Source organism: Lepisosteus oculatus, chromosome 14, assembly GCF_040954835.1.
Source record: "Lepisosteus oculatus isolate fLepOcu1 chromosome 14, fLepOcu1.hap2, whole genome shotgun sequence".
In the NCBI taxonomy this organism is placed as follows: Eukaryota; Metazoa; Chordata; class Actinopteri; order Semionotiformes; family Lepisosteidae; genus Lepisosteus; species Lepisosteus oculatus.
The window spans coordinates 22,902,593-22,924,278 of NC_090709.1; the positions used below are offsets into that span (position 1 = coordinate 22,902,593).

The 21,686-nt window shown below is 49.6% G+C and overlaps 1 protein-coding gene, 1 long non-coding RNA gene, 5 other non-coding genes and 2 pseudogenes across 7 annotated transcripts in view; 7 read left to right on the top strand and 2 right to left on the bottom strand.

The window, feature by feature from the left end:
* The window catches only part of LOC102683422 (zinc finger protein 189-like), a 187,572-nt gene that overhangs the window by 43,418 nt on the left and 122,468 nt on the right, over window positions 1–21,686 (top strand). The window lies entirely within an intron of this gene.
* Window positions 7,969–8,041, top strand: trnav-cac (transfer RNA valine (anticodon CAC)). The gene has a single exon. It is a non-coding gene; the product is annotated as a tRNA-Val (tRNA).
* trnaf-gaa (transfer RNA phenylalanine (anticodon GAA)) lies at window positions 9,323–9,395 on the top strand. Its single transcript has one exon. It is a non-coding gene; the product is annotated as a tRNA-Phe (tRNA).
* LOC138243635 (U1 spliceosomal RNA) lies at window positions 10,963–11,127 on the bottom strand. The gene has a single exon (XR_011192288.1). It is a non-coding gene; the product is annotated as a U1 spliceosomal RNA (small nuclear RNA).
* On the top strand, window positions 14,529–14,647 carry LOC138218773 (5S ribosomal RNA; annotated as a pseudogene).
* Window positions 15,179–15,297, top strand: LOC138217045 (5S ribosomal RNA). The gene has a single exon (XR_011180758.1). It is a non-coding gene; the product is annotated as a 5S ribosomal RNA (ribosomal RNA).
* LOC138218093 (5S ribosomal RNA) lies at window positions 15,835–15,953 on the top strand (annotated as a pseudogene).
* On the top strand, window positions 16,490–16,608 carry LOC138245465 (5S ribosomal RNA). Its single transcript, XR_011194075.1, has one exon. It is a non-coding gene; the product is annotated as a 5S ribosomal RNA (ribosomal RNA).
* Window positions 18,005–20,469, bottom strand: LOC138242871 (uncharacterized). The gene is made up of 4 exons (XR_011191736.1): window positions 20,379–20,469; window positions 18,985–19,085; window positions 18,784–18,897; window positions 18,005–18,082 (listed from the first exon to the last, which is right to left on the bottom strand). It is a non-coding gene; the product is annotated as an uncharacterized lncRNA (long non-coding RNA).

Sequence of the window (21,686 nt, forward strand, 5' to 3'; positions counted from 1 at the left end):
TGAGAACTCTCTCTTGTGGCTTCCTTGATAGTTCCATGACAATTTGAGGGCTCGTCCGGGATCAGAAACCTGAATGCAAACGGCTACTGAAACTCCATCCGGACCCTGACAATTTTAGCAAAATTGGACGAACCTCAGAGGATAAATTGTTTATCCTTCCAGAGACGTGTCTGGAGAATTGGCAGCTGTCTGACGCCAGTAAGTGATCCTTAAAAATTAATAGTTTGAGAAGCGAGCCACAGGGGTGTTCTCACGCGGGTTTGATGAGTCTGGGACTCATATAAAGAACTTATCTTAACACAGACGTGTGGTTTTTGCTCTGCGGAGTAGTTGATGTGATAAGGTTCTAAGTAAGGCACAGATCGGTAAAAATGGGTAATTAAAATTCAAAGATGAAAATGGGACCGAGCAGTCCAGCAAAAGTACATGTACGACAAATTCAGATAAACAATTATAGCCTGGGTTAGAGTAAAAAAAATGTTTTATGTTCATGAACTGTAAAGCTAGGGTAATAGGTGTAAGGGAACTTGCACATAATTTATATATGATAATTAGGGACCCATAACTATGAAGGATCTTTGTAAGTGAATCAGAATGGACAGAGGAAAGTTAAATTAGGAAAAAGAAGTTTCCTGAAGAAACTTAGAAGAGAAGGAGAAGAAAGGAAAGAAAGTGAATTGGCAAACTTATGTAATGGAAAGAGGAATCACAGAAATAATGGGAAGCTTCAAAAAAGACTAGTCTTGAAACTAGAAGCTGCAAGCTGCAGCTAAAGTCATGGCCATGCCTTCTAAAAAGAAAAAGTCTCCACCGAAACTAGAAAGCGGTCCAGAGCGGTCCAGAGCCAAAGCCTTTTCAATTCTACAACTTCAGCTAGAATTGTTCTGCAAATTGGCACAGCTGAGGCAGTGGAACAATGTGTAGATTTTTCTAAGAGTTATTACTATTCTGGTGAAAGACTTCAGGAAAAAGAAGTGGTGTTCACTCAGGTGGAGGGGGCCGTACCAAGGCTGCTGACCACTGCGACTGCTGTGAAAGTCACGGAAAGGGTGCCCTGAATTCATGCTTCCCACTGTAAAAAGGTCACAAACGAACTGAGCAAAGCGCAGGAGTGATGTCTTCACAGGGATAGATGGGGATCACATGCTTGGGACTGATGTGCCCAGCCTTTTTCCTTTTTATGTGGAAGCCTGTCACCACCCAGAAAGAGGAAAAATCTAAATGCGAAGCCTCTTTGTATACAAACTGGCTGAATGAAACTGATAATGAGGGGGATATGAGTAATTTGTGGTATAAACTTATAAATCATACTGTAAAGTTAAAGACATTTAATGTATCTTCTTATGTATGTGCTTTAATGCCTCATTCTACAGCCTCACCCATTTCTCTCCTGGTTAGAATCACTGTTTGGGCCAGGGGGAATGTTTTTCTTTAAGTTACTAACACCGATTTTAGTAGCTGTGATACTTGTCTTCCTGTTTTTGTGTTGCTGTACGACATATATTATTCCAATGCTTTGAAATATGGTAATGAATATGTTTGCGCATCAGTATGGAGCAGGCCTTGGCCCTTGCTACACGGGCTGAGGTCGTGTTCGGGATGACTGGAAGTGCCAGCAGACGCAGTGCGCCCTGCCGGCTGACCGAGACGGCGATGGAGGAATCCAGCGAGGGGGAAGAGGAGCCAGCCCGGGCAGCGACCCCCGCGGAACAGCCCCGCACGCTGATTTGCAACCACTGCGGGAAGAGAGGACACCGAGCCCGGTTCTGCCGGGCACCCGAACCTCGCACTCCTCGATCGGCGTAGGGAAACGGGAATGGGGCGACTCAGCGTGGGGAAGGCTGCGGAGGCTGTACCTCCACTGCAAAATCGAGGACCAACCCTGCCTGGCCCTACTCGACACCGGTTCATCGGTAACCCTACTCCGGCCGGGTGTCCTCCCCGACACCGAGGGCACCAAACCCCCAGGATGGGAGGCCTCCAGCCTGTGGCTAAGGACTGTGACAGGACAGCTCGCTGCAGTCCGGGGGAAACAGGTGCTTGCCTTCTGTCTAGGTGCAGCGACGGTGCGCCACCCCTGCTACCTCGCACCCATCCAGGAGGACTGCATTCTGGGGCTGGACCTACTGCAGCGAGTGGGGGCCAGTTTGGACTTGAGCTGGCAGGAGTTGGTGTGGCAGGGGGAGCGACTTCACCTGGTGGAGGGCAGGCCCGGCGAAGGCTGAGGGACGCGGGCTTGCCGGAGCCGGGAGAAAAAGAGGCAGTGGCGGCGGCGGCTGCGGCGGCAGTCGCCGGGGCAGACCAGGCCTGTGAGCCGGGGAGCGAGCGTGCCGGATCCTGCCCCTGAGTCGGCCAGGGGGCCAGACAAGGCGGCGGCGGGGGCCGAGCGTTGCGTGGAAGCGAGGCGCGCCGTTGAGGACCTCTTCCAGCGGAGCTGCGAGGGCCTCGATCAGGACCAGCGGCAGCGGCTCCAGGAGCTACTCGCCCAGAACGAAGACCTCTTTGCGGCGAGGGATGAGGACTGCACCCGCACTGCCCTGGTCCAACACGAGATCAACACCGGCGACGCTCGGCCCATCCGCATCCCACCGGGACGCATGGTCCACGCCAATCGGACCGCCGCCGAGGAAAAGATCCGGGAGATGGCCGCAGTGGGGGTGATTGAGCCCTCCGCGAGCCCGTGGTCAGCGCCAGCTGTACTGGTAAAAAAAAAAGACGGCTCGTGGAGGTTCTGTGTCAACTACCGTAAGCTGAACGAGGTCACCCGGAAAGATTCCTACCCCCTGCCGAGGATAGATGACGCCCTGGACTACATCACCGGGTCGACCTGGTTCAGCTCCCTGGACCTCCGCTGCGGCTACTGGCAGGTACCGCTTGCTCCCGATGGTCGGCCGAAGACGGCCTTTTCCATCGGCCAGGGCCTCTGGCAGTTTACTGTCATGCCTTTTGGCCTGTGCAATGCCCCGGCGACGTTCGAGAGGCTGATGGAGAGGGTGCTGGCATCGGTCCCGCGGAACCAGTATGTGTTGTATCTGGACAATCTGCTGGTTCATGCCCGGGGCTTCGACCAGGCCTTGACGAACCTCCAGGCGGTTCTGGCCTGCATCCGCCGTGCTGGCCTGAGGCTCAACCCCCGCAAGTGCGAGCTCCTGCGGCGGGAGGTGAGCTTCCTGGGACATGTTGTTGGACCGCGAGGGGTGGCTACGGACCCAGGTAAGGTCACCGCAGTGAGGGACTGGCCGACTCCATGCACCGTCACGGAGCTCCGCAGCTTTCTGGGGTTGGCCTCGTACTACCGGAGGTTCGTCCGGGACTTTGCCAGCATCGCTGCCCCGCTGCACCGCCTCACCGACAAGGGCCGCCGTTTCGACTGGGACTCGGGCTGTGAGACTGCCTTCGGCCGGTTGCGTGAAGCTCTGGTGGGGGCCCCCGTGCTGGCCTACCCCGACTCGCGGTTGCCGTATGTTCTCGACACCGACGCGAGTGACTCGGGGGTGGGTGCGGTGTTGTCGCAGGAGGGGCCGGATGGGGAGCGCGTAGTGGCCTACTATAGTCGGGCTTTGACTAGGCCTGAGCGGAACTACTGCGTGACCCGTCGCGAGCTGCTGGCGGTGATGGCGGCGGTCCACCACTTTAGGCCGTACCTGTTCGGGACCCGGTTCCGGCTGAGGACCGACCATGCGTCCCTCACCTGGCTGCTCCACTTTAAGGAGCCGGAGGGGCAGATGGCGCGATGGATAGAGATCCTGCAGGAGTACGACTTCACTGTCGTGCACCGTGCAGGGTCTTGCCATCTCAATGCCGACGCTCTCTCGCGGCGCCCCTGCGAGGCCACGGACTGTCAGCACTTCGCCCGGCGGGAGCAGCGTGAGGAGGCTGTCCGCACCGTGGCGGGGGTGAGCACCGCGGCCACGGCCCGGGAGGGGCTGCTGGGGGTGGGCCTGCCAGACCTGGCGCAGCGTCAGGCAGCTGATCCTGATGTGGGGCCAGTGCTCCGCTGGAGGGCAGCAGGAGTGTGGCCTACGCGAGAGGAGCTCGCCCCGCATCCGAAGTCCGTCAAGGCCCTCTGCGCCCTGTGGGAGGCCTTGGAGGTAAAGGACGGGGTACTGCACCGGGGGTGGCTGGTACCCTCCAGTGGCGAGGTATGGTGGCGGCTGGTGGTGCCTTGGTCGCTCCGCGGGGCGGTGCTCCGAGCAGTGCACGAGCAGTGCACGCCAGCCAGGCGTGGGGCACTTCGGCGTAAAAAAACCCTGCAGCGTCTCCGAGGCCATTTTTATTGGGGTCTTTGCCACCGGGACGTGCAGCAGTACTGCCGAACGTGTGCGGTGTGCGTGGCTCAGAAGGGTCCCCCCGAGCGCTCCCGGGCCCCCCTCCAACAACACCAGGTAAGGGCTCCTATGGAGCGGGTGGGGGTGGACGTTTTGGGTCCGTTTCCGCGCACCGAGGCTGGGAACCGCTACGTCTTGGTGGCCATGGATTATTTTACGAAGTGGCCGGAGGCCTACGCCCTCCCGGACCAGAGTGCCCCCACGGTGGCCGATGCACTGCTGGAGGGGATGTTTGCCAGGTTGGGGGTGCCGGAGGAGTTACACAGTGACCAGGGGCGTAACTTCGAGGTCTTCGCCAGAGTGTGCCAGCGCCTGGGGATCACTAACACGCAGACCACACCGCTGCATCCCCAGAGCGACGGGTTGGTGGATCGGTTTAATCGGACGCTCGCCACCCAGCTGGCCACCCTGGTGTCCCGGCACTAACGGGACTGGGACCGCCACCTCCCCCTTGCGCTCTGGGCGTACAGGACCGCGGTCCAGGAATCCACCGGGTGCACCCCGGCCTCGCTCATGCTGGGCCGGGAAATGCGAACCCCGGTGGACCTGGTCTTCGGCCCGCCGCCCGGAGACGGGTCGGCACCGCCGGCTGGACCGGACTACGAGTGGGACCTGCGGCAGCGGATGCAGTGGGTGAACAGCTTTGCACGGACCCACCTGACACAGGCGGGGGTCCGGCAGAAGCGGTACTACGAACTGCGCTGCAGGGGGCCTGCCTTCCAGCCCGGGGACTCGGTTTGGGTGTACAACCCACGCCGCTGCAAAGGCCTCAGCCCTAAGCTGGCGCCGTCATGGGAGGGTCCCGCTGAGGTACTCGGGGTGGTGGGCGAGGTCTGCTACCGTGTCCGGTTGCGAACACGGGGGAGAGTGGTGGTCCTGCACCGAGACCGCCTGGCCCCCTACCGGGCCCGGGAGGAGGAGCCGTGTGGGGATGCTCTAGAGGAGCAGCCGGGGCTGTAGCTGGCCGATAGTGGGGCGTCCGTGGGTCGCCAGCCGTCACCGCGGCGCAGGGTTCCACAGCAGTTAGCCCAGTACGAGTACAGCCTGAGGGGGGTGTTCGACGTCGGTAAGACGCCAGACGCCAGACGCCAGACGCTTCAGGTGGGGGCAGTGTAACGCCCTCGCCTGGTGGTGAGAAGAAAGCGCCCCTAGGCGCTCTTAGTACCGCTGGGCATGCTGGGAGTGGTAGCCGGGGAAAGTCTGAGGGTCAGCACGATGACCAGCGGCTGACCCTACCTGTGTAAATAATGTCCTAGTAGTTCTAGTGCCCTGTGTAGTCTTGTAAAAGTATAGTATGTTGTTAGGTAATTACCACCCTAACTATGTGTACGTGTTCCGTCAGTCTCCTCATGTGTGTGTATATCCTGTGTTTGGTTTTGTGTTAATGCTTGTTTGTTAATCGCGTCTTCACTCGTCCTTTGTTCTGAAAAGAACCTGCAAATTTTATAAACACCAGTATTGACACTTTGATCAGTATATTTATTATTAGTAGCCAGTCTTATAAATTTACAATTTAGATTAAGTCTGGTAACAGTTTTACAGTTAATTTAAATCATCAGACCACTAATGGAACTGAGAGCTGGGTGGAAATAAAACCAGGATACACATTTTAACCTCCAGGATCAGGAGTCTGATCCTCCTGGCCTCTTTACTCTGAAGATTCGTGTAAAACTCTTAAAAGCGCTTATTTCAGGGACTCGTGCTTGTCCTCTACTGCTCCACACGGGTACGCTTTGTAACGCAATAATCTGCGATGTAAACTTTTTTTTTCTGTTTAATGAATTTTATTCCTAGGTTTGTCGCTCTCCTTCTCCAACTGTGATGATTCGCTTCTCTTCACAGTCCGGTGTGTTTTTTTTTGGGGGGGGGGATTTTATATCTGTAAGAAAAGCCCCCCGGGCTCCGGACAGGAGTCTCCTCCAGCTCTGCTTTGTCAGAAAGAGCGCTGTGACGTCACAGACACCAGCCAGAGCGCCGGGATCAGAGAGCGAGACCGCAGGAGACGCGCGGAGGGAACTGAGGAGAATTATTGATCACTTATGTATCGACAACCAATTTATTCAACTGAAGGACCATAGAATAATCGATTAACTTCACTGATTGGTGAGTACTGATTCTTTTCTTGACCCTGTTTAAATATCTAGAAAACAGTCAATAAAGACTGTATCGATCAATTACCATAGTGCGTTTAGTGTTAATAATATTCAATCCGAAATTAAACAATGATTATTCATATTATTATTTAGGTAACTCTATCCTAGAGCTAGAAAATTATATTCCAAGTTGATAAATGTATGTAAGTAACAGTTTAAATGCATTTTTTCCAGTGTTTATAAATCATAAGTATGGTAACCACGGCAACAGCTGGCACGTCACTGTATGTGTCTAGGTGTCTCGCATTCGTCACAGAGGGCGTATGTGACGTCACGGGCAGCAACTAATACTACTACTAGTGTATTCATTTTAACATTAGTGAGAGTACAACTGGTAGTTTTAATGGTAGTGTTCATAACAAAGTGTAAATATTAATAACAAAGCGTTTGTTTGTTAATCGCGTCTCCACTCGTCCTTTGTTCTGAAAAGAACCTGTAAATGCTACAATATTCTTTACTCAGCAGCTTATTAAAAACAGCTCCCGTGATGTTCAAACCGATTTTTTACACAGAACACTGACACAGTTTTGCGTTCTGAATCTCTTTTTCTCGTGCGTTTATTTAATGTGGCACAATGCACTGGGATAAGGGTATTCTGTTCACAAACCAATAGCATTTTAAACCACAGCACCCACAATGCTGCAAGTAAGTATTTTGCACACTAAGCAGAGAGCGATGTCTTCCTCGTTAGTATAGTGGCGAGTATCCCCACCTGTCACGCGGGAGACCGGGGTACATCAGGACGGCCACAACGCAAAGTACTGACCCCTATACGATCACGGCGAGTTACCGATACACACGTGACAGGGCGGAAAAGGCTGTGCTCTCTTCGTGTGACATAATTTGGAAAAGTCCTGATGTTGCATTTCAACTGAGCCCCAGTATACATCGACCCTTCGACACTCTGAGTGACAACTCTCTTGCGTGTTTTCTCATATTTATGTAGTTTGCTTGCATGATGCCCAGAACAGCGGGGTTGTGTGCTCCCATATGGTCTAGCGGTTAGGATTCCTGGTTTTCACCCAGGCGGCCCGGGTTTGACTCCTGGTATGAGAATGTGTCGGTTTTGCCTCCTGGTTTCCAAAAGATCAGCACCGTGTACGAAGGAGCTGCATTAAAACTACTCGAACGTGCAAAACGTGCGAGAAGAGGGGGCGCTTGTTTCCAACTGAAACTTCTCGCGTGTGAGACGAGCTGATCATCGCTGCAGAAGGTGGGAGGGTTACTCTGGTAGACAGGGCTGACCTTCGGCAATAGGATTTATACTCTCCAAGATGATATTTGCACTTTCTGGAGAGGCGATTTTCTCCACTTCAGTAGCCCGATTTCGTCGATTGCGTGGAGAGGGCTGTAGAATGTGGCGCCGCCTTTCGTGCTCCGTCCATGACAGGCTTGCTGGTCTCTGGCGCACTCCAGTAAAGGCACTGGAAGCAGCTGAATCGCATTGGCGAAGCTTAGCGCTGGGCTGCTGGGTATGTCTTACCATCGTTTCTGTAGTGTAGTGGTTATCACGTTCGCCTCACACGCGAAAGGTCCCTGGTTCGAAACCGGGCAGAAATAGACTTTTTTTTGTCACCACGCACAAAAGGGAATTGGGGATTCGCCTAGCGCTGTGATCGAACAGACTCACTCACCTCTTAGTGTGGCGGGATCTGCACAGTGCATGTCGCAGCGCATCCTGCTTTCACTTCAATGCGCGTCCTGATGTACCCCAGTCTCCCGCGTGACAGGTGGGGACAGGTGACAGGTCCTATACTAACGAGGAAGACATCGCTCTCTCCGACCCCCGGCATCGTGTCCCGACCCACCGTACTGGAAGCCGACGCGTGCTTTGATTCCATTACAGAGCAGAAATGACAACCGAGGAGCCGAGAGATCATTTCAGCATCTCGCGTCTGAACAGAAAACACAAACGACCAACTCGGAATGACTTGCCGTTGACGCTTATCAAAGCGTTCTTTGTGCATCGAACAGACCCACTCACCTCTTAGTGTGGCGGGATCTGCACAGTGCATGTCGCAGCGCTTCCTGCTTTCACTTCAATGTGCTTCCTGATGTCGAGTCGTGTGCCATGCGGAGGCTCTGAAAGCGAGAGCAATGAAAAGGTGTATGACGCTGTGAAAGAAAACAGAGAAGTGAAAGGCAGTCTTTTCTCTAAGGAGGTGAAAGAAAAGCTACTCCCCGTCGGGGAATAGAACCCCGGTCTCCCACGTGATAGGCGGGGATACTTGCCACTATACTAATGAGGAAGACAATGCTCTCGCCGACCCCCGGCATCGTGTCCCGACCCAGTGTGCTGGAAGGCGGAGTGGAGTCCTGTCTGGAGCCGTGTTTGCAGGCTGCGGCTCCCCACGCTCTGTCTGTGTGTTGTCGTGTCCAAGAGCTCCTGGGAGGAAGAGAGAGCCCTCACACTCGGGGGCTTTTCCACGGTCTGTGTGAGGAGGGGCGGGTGTGTCCAGTAGCTTATTGAGCGGAAGCCTGGGGCGGCGGAGAGCTGTGATCATGCAGACCTTGAGGTGTCACCTCTTTGTCTGCTTTCCCGCCACCCCTCCGCCCAAGCTCTGCTCCAAAGTAGCCCGGCAACCCCTCACACCTGCACGTGTCACAACCTAAGGTGTGGTCATGAGACACCCATGGGGTGTCGTTCTGTTCTTGCTAATTGTTTCCTGCCCATCGCAGGCAGGAGTCCATGCGAGGAAGATGCGCTGGACAGAGCTCAGAGGGCGCACCTGGGTGGCTTTCCTTCTGAGTGACGTTCCTGCAACACTCTCCCGTTACTCTTGGTGAGCTCATGCCGCGACACAGGAAGGCTGGAGCAGGTGGCTGTGGGCTCTGCGCACCGCCGAAATAGCGCAGTTGGGAGAGCGTTAGACTGAAGATCTAAAGGTCCCAGATTTGATCCTGGGTTTCGGCATTTTGTTTCATCGCGCCCTTTGTTCCTCTCTCCAGCGCCCCCTGCCTAGTGACGCGTCCCTTTCTCAGCCCGAAATGCAAGCAAGACACCAGCAGCGGTCCCTGCAGGTTTCCGTAATGTAGCGGCTATCACGTTCGCCTAACACGCGAAAGGTCCCCGGTTCGAGACCGGGTGGAAGCAGCCTCGTTTTGCACGCTCCTGTACTTCACAGAGGTCTTGAACGACCGGTCATTTGTTCCCAATGTATTTCCGGTGCCTTCGTGCACTCTTGTACCAAACGCACGTTCCTTCTGTACGTGGAGCCGATCATTTGCAATTGGACTGTGCCAACAGACCAGCACGAGCTCTGTCGGCTCAAAAGCAGCGCAGGACCTGCAAGAACAACAGAAAGATTAGCATCCAGCGGGGGCCTCTTAGTGAGCCCAAGATCTCATCAAGAATCGGCTCCAGCAACAGGGCTGGGGGCATTGTTCCATTCTCCGACCACTCTCGGTGTAAACAAGTCCCTCCTGGTCTCTGCTTGAAATGCACTTTCCTGCGTTTGCTTTGGTGTAACTGGCTTCCCCTGCATGGGCGAATGTGAAGAAGATCCTTAGTAAGTTATTGAAGTAAACCAAGAAGAGGTCGGAGTGGCCTCTGTCGTTCATCAACGATCCAGTCAGGCAGTACTCCTCCTTTTCTGCCAGTATGCGGATTCGAACCGGGGTTGTTGCAGCCACAACACAAATTCTGAGCACTATACGATCACAGCGAGTTACCGAGGCATACACAGCCAGTAGGAAAGGATGTACTCTCTTTGTGTGACACTAGTCGGAAAAGTCCTGACGCTGCATTTCAACTGAGCCCTAGTATACATCAACCCTTCGACATTCTGAGTGCCAACTCTCTTGTGTGTTTTCTCCATCAAGCAGGTCATGAAGGCAGCAATTACAGTTTGCTTACATGACGCACGCACAACATGGATGTATGCTCCCATATGGTCTAGCGGTTACGATACCTGATCTTCACCCAGGTGGCCTGGTTTCAGCTCCTTGTATGAGAACGTGTCAGTTTTGCCTCCTGCTTTCCAAAGATCAGCACCATGTTTTACGCCTCCCCCGAATATCGAAGCTGCCTCTAAATCTGCAAATGAAGATGAGTCGATAAACCACTTGTTTTTCGTATAACTATACATATATTCATTTATTACTGATTTCATTCATTGAGCACGGATACAATAGAGGTACAGCCATTCACTGTTTGACATGTCTGCACTGGTACAGAACCTAGCAATCAGAAAACGGGTGAAACTGTCTTGAGAATTAGCATACAGTACCGAGGCCCCCATGACCAAATAAAGGCTAACCTCGATAATCAGCCTAAATAATGCAGACAACAGCAAATCGACTGACTTTGAAAAGGGAATGAATGTCCGGAAGGAGTACTGTAACCAGCTTGAAATGCTTCTCCGGACCTCTAACTAAAAGAAACCGGGAACCAGCAGTGGCATCGACTTCTTTCGAACTGGGATCCTATCGCAGCTCGTGGTGTCCTAACTCTCCCGTATCTGATATTGGACCAAGCACATCAGGAGAGAGCGCGAACGCAGTCCCCCACTACCAGAAATTATGCAGTCGAGATTCCCACATTTGGGGAATTCGCAGGGGTCAGCACAGCCGGAGTGCAATGGCCAAGCCTCGCCCTGGGTGAATCGATTTTTTAAGAACTTTATTTTCTTTTCACAAAAAAATACAGGACATCACAAATTAGAAAGCTTTACATTAATATACATACTTAAAACAGTATATATAATCACATCTCATTACATTTTAACACGGTACCAGTTACATAACAACAATTTGTTTTTTTCTGGTGGAAATCACATTCTTTACTTAAACATGATAATGTTTTTCAGTTTCTTGAGATATTGACCTATGCTCTCAATTTCCCACAGATTTTCTGCTTCCTCCCTCCCTTCTCTCCACAGATCTCTGAGGTAATAGTTCTCTCGGGTGATGAACAGGGCCAGGCTACCTGCTGCCTTGACTGGGACCTCGATGCCTTTGAACAGCCCCATGTTCCTCACTCTCCACAGGGCGTCTTTCCCACTGTTCACCACGGCCCAGATCCTGTCAAACACGTCAGGAGGAAGTTTGACAGGAGAGATGCCGTTGTAGCGGCAATGCTTGTTAATAAGACAGAATTAGGCGGTGGTATTCTGTCCTAAATGAGGCCCCATCTCACCCTCCATCTTTGTGGTGCAGCCACAGAGAAAGTATTCATGCAGGTTGATTTAAGATGTTTTCTTTTGATAATGGACAGCTCCCAGATGGGGATGCAATTAGCTTAGCTTGGCTATCATGATCAATGGTCATCCATTGGTGCCTATCTGTCTAGGGAGTGCCGAATGGACATCTGGACTGCATTCCTAAGTGTCAAGAGTAAGTGACTCATATCTCACCTTGACCAACCAATCAGGGACTGGCAGGGCGTGGTAATACCACGTGGGTCTCTAATGCCCGCCAAACTCTCAACCAATCAGCACACATCTATGTCTTGGTCAAAAAGGGAGCGCAAGCTCAGATCAGGGCTCTCCTTGGCCATTTTCGCGCATCCTCAGAGACAATCACGTGACAACTGCTGTTGTCTGCAAAGGGACTTGGACTTTGTTCTAAGCGCGAGGCCGAGGATCCCATACGTACTCAGAATTCTACCAACGTGAATGATCCGCTTGATCAACGGCAGCCTACAGTTGGACCCTCATCGACAACCTGAATAGCTTATTCAGAAGCAGCGCTGGACCAGGAACAAACCAGCTTCTTCCCAGGCAAAAGAGTGACTTGTGAGGACTCGTGGTCACACTCTGTGCATAGAGACTTTCTACTAGCCAGCTGGACTGCTGGTAGATCTCCTCGGAGCAACGACTGCCCTGCGCGCCGCAGTCAGATTCCTCCGCCCGTCCTACTCCGAGCTGTACCTCAACTGGTTGGCCGGTAGCCAGAGGACGCCGGGACAACGCCCATTGGACAACCACTGGAACAGAGGCTGCAACAGAGCCTGTCAGCTGGTTTGGTGTTCGTGCCGGGAGATTCCAAATCCATACACAGTGGATAAGTAAACCCCATGTTCTACATTGTGTCTCGAGAATTCAATTGTACCTCAACACAAGTTGTTATCAATTTAATTCATGAGTAATGTATTTACTTCCGAGTTTAGAGTAACAGTGGGTAATAACACTGATTAGCGATTTGGTAACCGAACGATATATATTGACATATATTCTCTGTTGTGTATCTCCTTGTGTTTGCATCTCTTCGAGATGATATACCTTGTATATTGATAACCCTCACAGTAAGGTCTGCCGCTCGTATCCAGGCAGACTAGTATATGTTTGGTGCACAATTTATATGAACAAATGTATCTCGTGTATTGAACCCGTGTGTGTGCGTTGTTAGTTGTTCTGACGATTGATTTTCTAAAAGCCACAACGAACAACCTCGTGATTACTGCTACAATTAATAATTGTCTCAGTAAACCCATCAAACCTCTACAACCACGATACACCACCATAAACTATATTAATTTAGGAACATAAACATATAGTGTAAACTGTATATGGCTGGTATTGCTAGTTTAAAGAAAAAATACACACCAGTATTCGACTTTCTTCCTAAACATTTTAAGCATCAAAGTCTTACATGTAGTAAGATTTTACCACGTTTTACATGCTCCTTCTGACCATCTTAACTTTATATACATTGTGAAAAGTCATAAGATATTAACATTTTCTGTGAATGTGCTCGTTATCGGAGTAAACAAAAGCATACTTTTAGAATTTGATTAATAGGGAATATAATATGGAATCAGGTACCTAAAGAAATTAATAACTATATAATTATTTTTATGTACTGTAGCTCAAATAGTAGTATAATACACTTTCTATGGATACATGTGCTTCTACGCAACGCGGAAGCACATCCACAAGTAACATTACCTAGCTAAGAGAGGACATTGGCTAGCCATTATGATAAATACAGTGGAAAAAAGCAATTGGGAAAATAAGACCTGCTGATCTGTTATACATACCAGGAAGAGAACAGAATATGATTTTTTTCTGTTCGAAACGTGTGTTGTCTTTATGAAATTCATGTATTTTAAACGTTTAATTAAGAAGAAAAGAACTTACAGAAAGATACTAAGCTGATCACGAGATAGAAAGATCACCCGTTTTTCGTGCATAAAAAGTGGCTATTAACTGGGTGAACTGTTATTAACTGGAGTCAACTGGGTGAAAACACATAATATGAACATGAAACAAAACAAAAAATAAAAATAAGATACAATCTACAGACATTAAAACCGGTGTCATGGAAATATAACTATCAAGGAAGCCACAAGAGAGAGTTCTCACCTGAGTAAGGTCTTTATTTCAATATTGGGAGCAACCAGAGACTCAATTTGTTACAAGCAGTACAGGGTTTTCATAAGACGTTGCGCTGTAAAAAAGCTCAGCGCTTTGTCCCTTCTAAAACTTCAACTTTCCCTAAGAGAAAACAGATTACATCAAATAGCGAAAGAAGAAGCACTAGATATGTTATTCAAAGCTTATCAGTTACTTTCAGCTAATTCTAACGACCCAGACAGCATATATTGTTTTGGTACATTGTCTTCTAAAGTAACCTAAACAGTGTACTATGTTGACGCACTGTTTTCTAAAATTCTGCACGTACTGTAGCACAGCAATTACATCCTTGAAATATATTATCTAAAAGCCCCAATATATTTCTTTGCAAAGCTCTCTACATTTTAAGAAACAATTTACTTATTAGATTTCCACTTAAAGACTTGTTCGGCTGGCGTTCGGGGAGTCGCGTTTTTCAGAATTGTATTGAGATCGTTTTCCACAGAGCTCAGATGACAAAGCACAGCAGCAGCTCTCCACAGCAATCCTCTATAGCGCCCTTTCTCTGGCAGCTCCGTCCTAATTGGAAGGAAGCAAGAGTGAAAGGCTGAAGTGAAATAGAGCGGGGACGAAGGCAGTGAAGAGAGAGAACGTGGGAAGAAGAGAAAAACGCAAGGGAAAAAAAGCAGCGTCGTAAAAGAGGTGACGGAGCTGTCCTCTCAATAAGAAGGGTGCCAGCGAGCCTTGCTCTCGCTTACGGCCACACCCCCTTGAGCACACCTGATCTCGTCTGATCTTGGAAACTAAACAGGGATGGGCCTGGTTAGTACTTGGATGAGAGACTGCCTGGGAATACCAGGTGCTGTAAGCTTTTAAGCGCAGGAGGCGCCCTATCCCCACTCGCTCGCTCATTCCCCTGTTCACACGTGCAGTGCGGCTTGTCCCTCTGTTTGTCAGCTTTGGCGAGACACGGTTGCTTGTGTATTAGCGTGAGCGTTTTTTATTCTGATCAGGAACAGTTTTACAAGTCCGCAAAGGATCGAGGAAAGGTTTATCGCCAGCTGAAAAGAGACAGCGCTTCGGCTGTGGAGACTTGTTCGGCTGGCGTTCGGAGAGTCGCGTTTTTCAGAATTGTATTGAGATCGTTTTCCACAGAGCTCAGATGTCAAAGCACAGCAGCAGCTCTCCACAGCGATCCTCTATAGCGCCCTTTCTCCCGCAGCTCCGTCCTCATTGGAAGGAAGCAAGAGTGAAAGGCTGAAGTGAAATAGAGCGGGGACGAAGGCAGTGAAGAGAGAGAACGTGGGAAGAAGAGAAAAACGCAAGGGAAAAAAAGCAGCGTCGTAAAAGAGGTGACGGAGCTGTCCTCTCAATAAGAAGGGTGCCAGCGAGCCTTGCTCTCGCTTACGGCCACACCCCCTTGAGCACGCCTGATCTGGTCTGATCTCGGAAGCTAAACAGGGATGGGCCTGGTTAGTACTTGGATGGGAGACCACCTGGGAATACCAGGTGCTGTAAGCTTTTAAGCGCAGGAGGCGCCCTATCCCCGCTCGCTCGCTCATTCCCCTGTTCACACGTGCAGTGCGGCTTGTCCGTCTGTTTATTTGTCAGCTTTGGCGAGACACGGGTGCTTGTGTATTAGCGTGAGCGTTTTTTATTCTGATCAGGAACAGTTTTACAAGTCCGCAAAGGATCAAGGAAAGGTTTATCGCCAGCTGAAAAGAGACACAGCGCTTCGGCTGTGGAGACTTGTTCGGCTGGCGTTCGGAGAGTCGCGTTTTTCAGAATTGTATTGAGATCGTTTTCCACAGAGCTCAGATGTCAAAGCACAGCAGCAGCTCTCCACAGCGATCCTCTATAGCGCCCTTTCTCCCGCAGCTCCGTCCTCATTGGAAGGAAGCAAGAGTGAAAGGCTGAAGTGAAATAGAGCGGGGACGAAGGCAGTGAAGAGAGAGAACCTGGGAAGAAGAGAAAAACGCAAGGGAAAAAAAGCAGCGTCGTAAAAGAGGTGACGGAGCTGTCCTCTCAATAAGAAGGGTGCCAGCGAGCTTTGCTCTTGCTTACGGCCACACCCCCTTGAGCACGCCTGATCTGGTCTGATCTTGGAAGCTAAACAGGGATGGGCCTGGTTAGTACTTGGATGGGAGACCGCCTGGGAATACCAGGTGCTGTAAGCTTTTAAGCGCAGGAGGCGCCCTATCCCCGCTCGCTCGCTCATTCCCCTGTTCACACGTGCAGTGCGGCTTGTCCGTCTGTTTATTTGTCAGCTTTGGCGAGACACGGGTGCTTGTATATTAGCGTGAGCGTTTTTTATTCTGCTCAGGAACAGTTTTACAAGTCCGCAAAGGATCGAGGAAAGGTTTATCGCCAGCTGAAAAGAGACACAGCGCTTCGGCTGTGGAGACTTGTTCGGCTGGCGTTCGGAGAGTCGCGTTTTTCAGAATTGTATTGAGATCGTTTTCCACAGAGCTCAGATGTCAAAGCACAGCAGCAGCTCTCCACAGCGATCCTCTATAGTGCCCTTTCTCCCGCAGCTCCGTCCTCATTGGAAGGAAGCAAGAGTGAAAGGCTGAAGTGAAATAGAGCGGGGACGAAGGCAGTGAAGAGAGAGAACGTGGGAAGAAGAGAAAAACGCAAGGGAAAAAAGCAGCGTCGTAAAAGAGATGACGGAGCTGTCCTCTCAATAAGAAGGGTGCCAGCGAGCCTTGCTCTCGCTTACGGCCACACCCCCTTGAGCCCGCCTGATCTCGTCTGATCTCGGAAGCTAAACAGGGATGGGCCTGGTTAGTACTTGGATGGGAGACCGCCTGGGAATACCAGGTGCTGTAAGCTTTTAAGCGCAGGAGGCGCCAGTAGTATAAAGCGACACCTTTCGTCAAACTTTTGACAGGTACCACGCCCCCTTTTCCATCCAATGGTCGTCCGCGGTGTTTGGTTCTCCCGCCCCCCCAGCCATCCAATGGCGTGTTGTTATTTGTGCATGCCCCGCCCCCTCAGGAGCCAATGGTGTGGGTCGGAACCCCCACCGACCGGTCGCCCCGACGCCTCGGGGTCCCAAAGCCCCCAGCCGGTGCATCCCTGGGTGTGTGCGAGTGTGTATTGGTTTGGAAGTGGGAGCATGTCTGCCGCGGGGTTGAGTGCGCTCTATTATAACCCTAGGAAATCGGGCAGTTACGGCGGCGCAGGGGGTCTGTTGCGGGCCGCGAGATCCCGGGGTGTGCGCGGCGCCAGCCGCGGGCGGGTGGTCGAGTGGCTGTCCGGCCAGGCTGCTTATACGCTGCACAAGCCGGCGCGCGTACGTTTTAAGAGAAACAGGACGCTGGTGTCCGAAATGGACTGGCAGTGGCAGGCCGACTTCATGGACATGAGAGAACACCACGCGTTCAACGACGGTTTCTGTTACATCTTAATGTGTATAGACATGCTGTCTAAATACGCTTGGGCCGTGGTTGCTTATATGCTGCAGAAGCCGTGTCTCCAAAACAGCCGGGGTGCAAGCACACACACACACACTGACTGCGTAAAGTCTCACGGAAAGAAATCGCCGGGCAAACACCAGTGAACCGCTTTATTTCAACAGTGGGTTTTCAAACACAGAAACCGCGCAGCAGCACTTTTTACACAAGTTACAGACTCCAGTTTGCAAGTATGTGAAATGTGAACCGCTTTATTTCAACAGTGGGTTTTCAAACACAGAAACAGCACAGCAGCACTTTTTACACAAGTTACAGACTCCAGTTTGCAAGTATGTGAAATGTGAACCGCTTTATTTCAACAGGGGTTTTCAAACAGTGAAACAACGCAGCACACATGCGTTACCGGCTCCTGTTTGCATTCAACAATTAAATGTTGGTGCGGAAAATTAGTTCGGTACACGTAACCACCACCCCTACACTGCTGAGAAACTTTGCGGCATCTGAAAAAGCATTCATAACCCCCTTCCGCTCACCGTGTCTAAAGCCATGCGAACCACACTGGGCGATCCGATCGAGCAGGGCAAAAAAATTTGCCTGCGTAACCAGCGGGATGGTGTTACCACAGGTTCTGTGCAAAACACGCTGTATTTTGGAATACACACTGTAGAACCCCCCAGGCTTCCTTTTCTGATCTGAAAACATCAGATCTGTAATAATTTCACTCAAGTTCTCGACATACGCATCTCTTTAACAAATTTAAGGACATTAGCATTCGACTCTTTGTTTTGCATATCAAGCTTTGTACAGAGAAGTGTGTAAAGCACTCTTAGTAAGAATTCAGATGTATACATTCGAAATTCTTCATTCTTCGGTCGATGGCACACCCGGGTCTGTAAAACAGAGTGAAATCTGTATTCACATTTTACATAGATCTTTTTTTTTTGCGTCTGTAAAAATAAGAATAGTGTTTCTTTCGCAACACATCAAAAGTCACGTCTACTAATTTTTCATCCAGCTGTTCAAGGGTGGCGTGTACATGCTCGTATGGGGAGTGGTCCTCAATTATATTTTTTAGCAACTGTTTTATGCCCCGCTTAGTGTCATTTGTAATGGTGTACAAACCCAGACACCGGGCGGTGTACAGAACAACCGATAAAATTCGGGCTAAACTGAGAGACTTATAAATTTCTAAAGCGGCAAACGTCACATCTTCAAACCCATCTGTGTAGCCGACAGACAGACATGTGTGGCCCCGCTGCCCAGGATGGTCAATCAAACAGGCCGGGCAGTCATCAACCAGGACCCCCTTTAAACAGTGTTTGAAGATGCAATAAACTACTGCTTTCACAATCTGGGGCATAACATCGGGCTCATTAGGGTCAGGGGCATCAGCTTTATTAACATTTGGGCGAACACACAAGCATAGACACGAGACATTCACATGTGTCGGTAGGCTGAAATTTGACCCGTCCACATCCTCTTTATTCTATTAAAGGAAAAAGAAAAGGAAGGCTTAACAAAATAGACATGCTTTGCAGCTAAAATACCGAGCATTTACACTTTTGAGCTAAGGTTTTTCGTTAATATTTACCATTTGTAGCGTGGTATCATCGCTAGCACCCGGCTGTTCTTCAACATCTGGTACCCCAGCTGAACTCACACCCCCACCGCGGTCACAGGGTTCAGAGGGTGGGTTCGGGTTTTGCTAAAAAGAAGACCAAGTATTAAAATGACATACGCTAAGCACCGATACAACAATTCCACGAGCCGAAAAAATATTTTAGCCGCCTACCTCTTCGCTTTGTAGAGTAGCGGACCCCGTTGTTTCTCCACACAAAGAAGCCATCTCAGCAGCTCTGTGGTGTCTGACAGCGCCAAGCACGCACTGCGGCCCTGTCAGGTCGGAGCGTTTAAGAATATGCGCCAATGGTGTAACACGCCTACATAACACAAGACATTTTACAATTGGTTGTGATGACCCCCCCCCCCCCCCGATTTATCGAGAGCGAGAAGTATTCGCATATCAGTTTATAAGTTTTAAAGTGTAAACACACAACGCAAACACAAATGATGTGTTTCACCCGAAAATAAATTTTAAACACGCGGGGTTGGACTTAAAGTTTTTAAAATAACGTAATAAGACACAGTTTATTTTTAATAACACATTCGCGACAGCTTTTTCGAAAGTTTGGGATAAATTTCCACAGCATAAAAGCGCCAGCATAAAAGTCTTTAAGGTGTTAACAGACAACAAATGGTGGGGTGTTGTTCTACAGACTGTAACGGATTGTTCTTAAAGTTTTAAAATTGTTTCCCGGTAGAGATGATTTGTGATGATATTGGAGACGGGGGTGGGGAGGGGTTAGCTACAGGCTCTGGAATGCCGAGTGGGGGTTACAGGCTCCGGAATGCCGAGGGGGGTGCTAAAATTGACACCAGTGAAAGTTTACAAACATTTTAAATTCATGTAAAGTTTTCTAATTTACAAACACCACATGTATTTCACGCAAAAATGTTCTTAACAGCGCAGCGCTGAAAAATAAAACCTCAAAACGTCAAGCTTGGTTTGTGAACACGTCCCTATAAAGAACAGATACATAATAAAAACATTTTGCTTGATAATATTCTTAGCGGTCTGCTGGTGAATCAAACAAAGACAACGCGGCAGGTTTTAACAGCTAAGAAATTTTAGACACCGTTGTATGTCTTAAAATAATATAGATTTTAACATTATAACGGTCTAAAACGTTTTCTAAAATGTTTCTTAAAATAATTTCTACAGACCAGTACGTGCACCCCCAACGATACCTAAGATTAATGGTTTTATGGGGGGACCATGTGTGTTTCTTAGAAGAGAATGTTTAGCGGCTTGAGTATAAGTACCAGCAGTTTAACAGGCGAAGTTTTAGCTGCATTCCAATTCCTACAGTCTCACGTTATCGCCTAACTCGTCAGAATGGACCACGCCGATCAATTGCAACAGTCTGAAGATAGTCTGTTTACAGAATTAGAACTGTTCGACTTGATAGACGAAGCCGAGGATTCAACGAATTTCAGCGGTATGTATATCTGGCTTATTGTGAGACAATTACAACGTCGCGGTGCATGTCTCGTGTTAGCTATAGTTACAAAACGTTGTATAATATTTGTATACTAGGCAATATTGAATGAATATAATGGAATTACCCGGGATTGGTGCCGTAATGTGGTCGTGACTGTGTGTATCCATTCATTTCCAATAGCCCCGAAAACCACGGGTGTAAAAAGACCAGTTACAGTGCAGCACAACACCGGTGAGTAATTACGACAATGTTTTGAATAACACTTTACGACCATGTGAGTCTTAAAGACACAGGGGTATATACGCCGCACCAAAACGCGCATGTGTCTATTCCACAGACGCGGGCGAAGGGACAAGTCGCCACACATTTAAAAAACCCCAATTGCATTACCAACCCAAAACCTTGTGGTGACACAGGCCGATGTTCACATCATACCAGACGGTGCGGGGGATATTATCAGAGCGCCTGAGAGAAGAGGTTGGTATTATATAAAACATTCTTTTAGCCTGGTCATTTAAACGTGTCTATAATAAAAATACATACCGTTTTTCTATATTTTTCACTAATGGTATTTTCCCACTCCGTGCAGACCCCGGACCTTCAAAAAATAAACTGCGTCGTGCCAACAAGTTAACTGGGGCATCGAGCTCAAAACGGCTGAAACCAACAGGCAAAGGTTAATATAATTTAAGCGTGGTCAAGATGTGTTATGATCCACTTACGGTAAACGTTACTTCTTTTGTTAGGCTGTTAATTTGCTGAAAGATCCTACTTTGCGGAGTTTTCTGTTTGGGGGTGTTAAAAAACCTTATTTTAAAACTGCCTAGCTTTTAAAGTTAAAAGCGACTGGTGTGTGCGAGGGTCTACAGGCCGTTAGCACGCCGCTTGACCCAGTAGTCAAGGAAACCGGTGTAACAACATGGCCGGGTAACTTGCTCCATTCACCCACAGCCCTTTGTGTAAGGATGCACCATATGCGTGGCGTTTTTATCATAGTTATCGTAGTTTTCTGACTTTGACAGTTTAGATTTCATTGATTGTTTTGTTCAAAAGTCTTATTTTTATCACAGTGGTGTTTTCAGATTTTGAGATGTGGAGCATTGGCGTGGTAATAAAAAGTCTTATTTTTTCACACAGCATCTGTATCGACGGGCGGTTAAACAAATGTGGTGGAAACGTCGGAACCCAAGGTGGTGACTGCATCCGAGACGACTGTTAAGACGTCGACCAAAGCCAGAGGTGTCAAGCCTGCGGAGCGAAATAATAACGCGCCTAAAGACTTGGTGTTGGGTGATGTGCTAGATTCCGTGCGCGGTATTACACAGATACTAACAACGGCGAGCGCTAGTGTGGTGACCAAAAAACGAGCTTTAGAGCGTCTAAGAGCGGTTTTACCCGGTGTACAGACCTTGTTTCCAAAACCGATCCAGGT